The 5,886-nt window shown below is 32.3% G+C and overlaps 1 long non-coding RNA gene across 1 annotated transcript; it reads left to right on the top strand.

Moving 5' to 3' along the window:
• The first annotated feature begins 3,702 nt into the window (after positions 1–3,702).
• Positions 3,703–4,970, top strand: LOC148618355 (uncharacterized). The gene is made up of 3 exons (XR_015921357.1): positions 3,703–3,896; positions 4,303–4,365; positions 4,779–4,970. It is a non-coding gene; the product is annotated as an uncharacterized LOC148618355 (long non-coding RNA).
• The last annotated feature ends 916 nt before the right edge of the window (positions 4,971–5,886 follow it).

The following is a 5,886-nucleotide window of genomic DNA, read 5'->3' as shown; positions in this document are numbered from 1 at the left end:
TATTTTGTAAGATGGTTTGATCTGATTGTATATTAGTATTTGTAACTCCAATTACAATTTATTCAAAAAGTATTAATTAAATGGGAAATATGAAAAAAATGTGGGGTTTTTTTTACATCCAACTAACACTTTTGATTTTTTGCTAACCATCAATTGAAAAAGGTTTTATTTCTATAGTAGTTTTAAGGCTAAAATTGACTAAAAGGAAAAAAACCTCATTTTCGTAATTCAAGAACAATAACTACGAAGTATTCATCCCGTAACTGCTCTGAATCAATACGCGACGTCTGGGGGCTAGATTCGTCTTCGTGACGTCTGGGGCTAGATTCGTCTTCGTGACGTCTGGGGCTAGATTGGTCTTCGTGACGTCTGGGAGCTAGATTCTATTCCTATTTCGGTTTAGTGTACTTCTTTGATTATACTAACGGTAATGGTCCAGGCTCCGAGTTGATTGTTCATTTAATGTTTATTCTTTGTATGTGTTACTTTGGTTATTATACGTCCTTTGTTGTGTGCGTCTTCTTTCCTTGCCTAGTCGCTATTTCTGGATTGGTTCCATTGACTTCACTTGTAATTTTAGCTGAGTTGTGTCGAAATTGAACTCGGCTATTGGTTTGGTGATGGTGTTGGTCAACATTGGTTTCCGGACGACAACTGGAAAAGTTCATGTTTATTTCCGATTCAAATGAAACTTTTGTATATTGTTACATACCAGTTAAATGCGATCCCTATTGATTTGGGGTAAATTTCTTTTAAGGTCAATGTCACAGCGGCCAAAAAAAAACTGAAAACCCTAAAATTAAGGTTTCCGGACGATAATTCAAGAAGTTTACATTTGATTCAAACTAAACTTTGGAATTTTGTTACATACCTGGTTAGTACAAACCATATCAATTTTGGGGGAATTGCGTTCTAGGTCAAAGTCACAGTAATGAAATTTTTTTTTCGGAAAAATAAGGTTTCCGGACGATAACTCTAAAAGCAAAACCAAACGTTTGGATATTGTTACATGCCAGAAAAGAGAGATTTAAAAAAATATATTCATGCTAAGACTTTGCAAGCAAACTAACATCTCATAGGATTTTTTTTAAGAAGAAATGAGGTTTCAACAGGTTCACATCTGATTAAAAAAGTCACAGTAAAAATATTTCTTTTACTTGACTTTGATTATGGATCGGATGAGTGTTCGGTAATTTTGTTGTTACCCTTATTTTCTCTTAAATGGGGACGCAACTCGGCTTGTGCACCCTGGAGCATTTCGATTTTTTATTTTTATATTGATCTTCTACTATATTTGGTTCTAATGCTACTGACGAAAGGTTACTCCATGAAACACATATACAGCATATCTGAATTTGAATTAATATTATAGTATTATTGCGTAAGGTTTTCCATATTGGCTTAGTCAATGGTTCGAGGCTAGCTATATTGCCATGAGGCGTAGCCGAAGTCCAATATTTCTAGCCGAGGACCAATAACTAAGCCAATATAGAAAACCATACGCAATTATACCTTTATTGACTAACCAGTCCAATACGCTAAACCAATAAAGACTTTAACCAGTCCAATATCACGTATTGGACGTTTATATCCACCCATATTGGCGGACTCTTGTATAGTATTGGCAGTTTTGATCATATTTAGGCCAATATTCAAACGTTAGTCAATAAATCTGGATATCTGTATTTTTAATTAAGCTACCACGGATCCCCTAGAATATTAACCAGCCTCGTAGTCAAGAATTACTGAAATTTGCAGCTTTTGCTTTGGATGCTGCTGATGAGAAGATACCCCTAGCAACAAGTGTACAGCATACAGGAATTTTCAATATTAAAAGGAGTAGTATTTTTCCAAGTATTTTTTTTCTATCATGTACCTTGTGATTTTATAGAAACAACTCTTGTTCGTATTCATCTTACATAGGAGCAAAAACTATCAGGAGTAAACCTAAAGGATACTTTGTAGGCTTTATAAGATGGACAAATTCATCAATTAAAAGCTTCCTTCATCTATTATGGTCTTTTAAACATTTAAGCAACCAAAGTGCTGTTGGCATTGGAGGTTTTTGATTCTTGTGAAAATTGAGGCATGAACAAACTTGACATTACATGATGTAAATAAGACTGTAATATACATTTGTGTCTCCTATATTATTTAAAACTTTTTTCCTTATATGTAGAAACTGAATGTTTATCTTTACTACTGATTTCTGAAGTATGAAGAGTAATCAATAAAACAGATTTCAGACACATTTACCAATTTTGTTCCATTTCACCTTTTTCCCAAATTTTTAAACCTGTTCAAAAGTTAATTTTAATTTGAATTCAAAAACTATTTTAACTGAGTATTAACCCTACACCGTAGCTATACTCAAATAAAACTAATTTTAGCTTCAGAAAATACCTTCCTTGATAAATATAAGATTTTACATAACTAGACACTTTTTATCAATTTGAATTTTCCTGCCAATTTTACTTGGTTAAACTATGATAGGACAAATCCCCTTATAAATTTGTCTGACATTTGTCTGTGTAAAAATGCTTCACACATTTAATGTTTCTTGAGACATTACTGCAAGATCTAAATTGCCTCAATTAATTTTATTACTAAACATCTTTCAAGCAAAAAAAAAAAAAGAGTCCCTAAAATCAGGTTTTAATTGATTTCAAGACAAGATCTTAATTTTATTTTGCAGAAATGTACTAGATAATTATTGACCTGAATTATTGTCAGAAACAAATTGATATGTTCCAGGCATAGACCGGTGACATAGGGTATTTTGGTCCTAAAGGATCAAAAACCCCAAAACTGCCAAGGCGTCATTTTTCGCCTTTCCAGGGCAATACCTCTGAAAAGGAGTCATCATTAGTTCTTTTTCTGTTGCTGCTTTCAATAATTTAATTCTAAGACATCTCATGCAAACGAAGGGTAGTAACAAAATTACCAAACTGATAAATTGTAGACGATAGTTGAAAGGAACAGTTTAAAGGAAATCAGTAAAACAAATGGCAAGGTAAAAACCGGAAAATTGGAGACTGACTTAGTACAGGCATTTCTGATGGAAATAGTCGGTTAAACCATCCGGTTCCATTACGGTAAATTATTTCCGATATATTACAACACAACTGGCATCATAAAATTACCACCGATCAAAATTGGTTAAAAAAGTAGTCAAAACAGTACAGAATAGATGAGCAATAAATAAGTGAAAATGAAAAGAACTAGAGTTGTAAATACAAATGTATAATTAAAATACAAGTAAAACCAAGAAGACTCCCAACTTCAAAATAAATCTTGAACTTTGTGGGGAAGACGTGTCCAGTTCAAGATGAAAATAATAAGATACAAGTAAAATAGAAATAAATTCGCTGATATTATGAAATTCCATTACCCATAACATGTTTGTCAGAAACAGAATATTTCTCAATAAGATCTGGATATCGGAAATAAAACTTTTTAAGTCGCTTATAAGACGTTTTTTCATAACCTGGCTCTCAGGCATTGATGGTGTTTTTGTAGCAGAGTGTTTATTTGTTAATGTTAAATAAAAATGTATTGTTTTATGAAATAAATATGTATTAACATAAAATAAAATTAAAATATTAATATTCCCTGGTAGCGTAAATTTTGGTTAAAAGGATTCACTCCTTTATTCTTGTGCATGTACTTGTAAATTTGCATATGTACTAGGGTCACAGAGTTTTGGTAGTGTTTGATTGGTTCTTGAGTGAGTTCATACTTTTCGCGGTTGATTTTGTATTCATGAGTTTAGGTAATTTTGTCTTTGGGTTTCGAGCTGGACAGACGCTCTTAACATTAGTTCAGCTGTGCAATGATTCAGTTCCATGCAGTCTTATTCATTTATTCCCAGTTAACACTAACCTTCGACAGAAGACGTAAGTTGCACTATTCTTTTCTATTCCATTTTTACAATTAACCATGTAATTAACGGAATAAAATTAAAGTACACTTTCATGACTAAACCTCTACGCTTGATTGCACTACGGCATGTTCGATTCCTTACGCCTGTGTGACCTATTTTTATGAGTGTGATAGGGACAATCCAAGCCACGATAAAGGTTAATTATTTTTGTATAATTACCAGTAAACAAGATTTTATATTCCGTAATCGCAGTTTTGGCGCGTAAATATTTTTTGCAAGTATTGTATCAAGTTACGTACGACATTTTCAGATACTAGTTATGATGGCTCGTAATTGTGAATTCTACATTATCTGTATTTTACCAGCAATACACACAAAGCTTAGTGCAGAATATATACTTATAATTGTATTTGTTTTAGGGTATTGAAAAATTACCATAAAACTGGTGTCATGTAAACCGGATGTTTTTCAATCCACAATTGGTAGGTACTTTTATATTGTTTGTAGATTATCGCATATAGAATTCCATAATGGAGTTATCTCCGTTATTTATACACGTATATGGTCATGAGTACATAGCACATGAAACTAGGTAAGTACATTTCGGACTGTTTTCAAATAGATATATATAAAATGTATATCTGCGATAATGTTATTTTTATATTTCAACTGCATATTTACACCGTGTTGAAAGTGTAACTTTTAAGTTAAAAGGAAGCATGGTTTTATAGATTTAATTGATATACATGTAGCTGAACTATTAAGCACTAATGAAATATTTCATATTATAAATAGCATGTATGCGTAAATTGTGATATTATTTCATATTGAGTTCGCATGTTTGTAATTTGAAGTCAGATCATATTTCACTAAATTGTATTATTTAATGTTGCAGATTTATTAACATCTGGTAATAAAAATCGAACTCTAGTTTGGGAGTATACTGGTCACCCTTAGTCCCACCTTCTACATTTTTGAAAATTGAATAGTAGCTACTACCTATGGCAACTGTTTAAAATGAGAAATATAAGTACCATATACAGGAGGAAGCTGGTATGCGGCAGCACAATACTTTAAAGATCAAAATTGTCTCGTCTGTCATATATTTTGTACTGAAATGACTACTGTCGTTAAATTCGAGTTGAAGATCTTAAAATGAAGCTGTGTCAGTTGTCTCCTTAATTTCTAGTTCTAGTGCATAAATAAATAGAAGCAATTTTCCAGATTAAGAAATTTTAATGGAAAAAACATCGTCATTATATATCGATATGTGATAGTACAGGATCTAGCTTCTTGCTGAACAAAATTCTATTCATATGAATAAAGAATCAGATCGGCTAAGAGAGAGGCACAATGAGTGTACATTTGAATGCCAATAATTTGTTGAAAAAGTGTTCATCCAAAGATGACAAATATGTTTTCAAACTCTAGCATACTGATCACCTGTTGCTCGGTATATCGGCTTTTTTTTCTTTTTGTTCTTTAGTAGTAAAATTAAGTAGAATTCGAGCCTAAAACAACAAATTTGTTTGTGGAAATAGATCATTTCACACTACAATGACTAACTGGCTGTTTTGCTAAATGCGAATTTCAAGCAATGCATTAGAAGAGAAAATGCACACAGAGTATCTCTTGGACGATTTCATCAATAAATACATGACCACCGTGGATATTAGAATTGAATATCATTAAAAGAACTAAATATCTTTCGACACTCATCTCCCAGTTTTTATAATAAGAAAAGTTAAAAGAAGTAGGAAAGAAATTCGCGTTTGCGCCGGCGGATAAAGCTGCTAGCAATGTAGCTATTATCTGACGTAGATATCATACAGAAGTGTTCCATATTGGGAAATAACTAATTCAAGTATTTTCCAATTAATAAATTCTACAGCCGGGTAAGTAAAGAAAATCACAAATCAGTTACTTATAGTTAGTTGTGTATAAACACCTATCACATGACCGACTATTCTGGATTCTAAAACTTCACAAAAAGGCATTCAAAT

This window comes from Perna viridis, chromosome 4, assembly GCF_037379345.1.
Source record: "Perna viridis isolate PV_CMFRI_1.1 ecotype Kerala chromosome 4, ASM3737934v1, whole genome shotgun sequence".
Lineage (NCBI taxonomy): Eukaryota > Metazoa > Mollusca > Bivalvia > Mytilida > Mytilidae > Perna > Perna viridis.
Note: the sequence above shows the minus strand (reverse complement) of the source record. Positions and strands in the feature narration are given on the sequence as shown.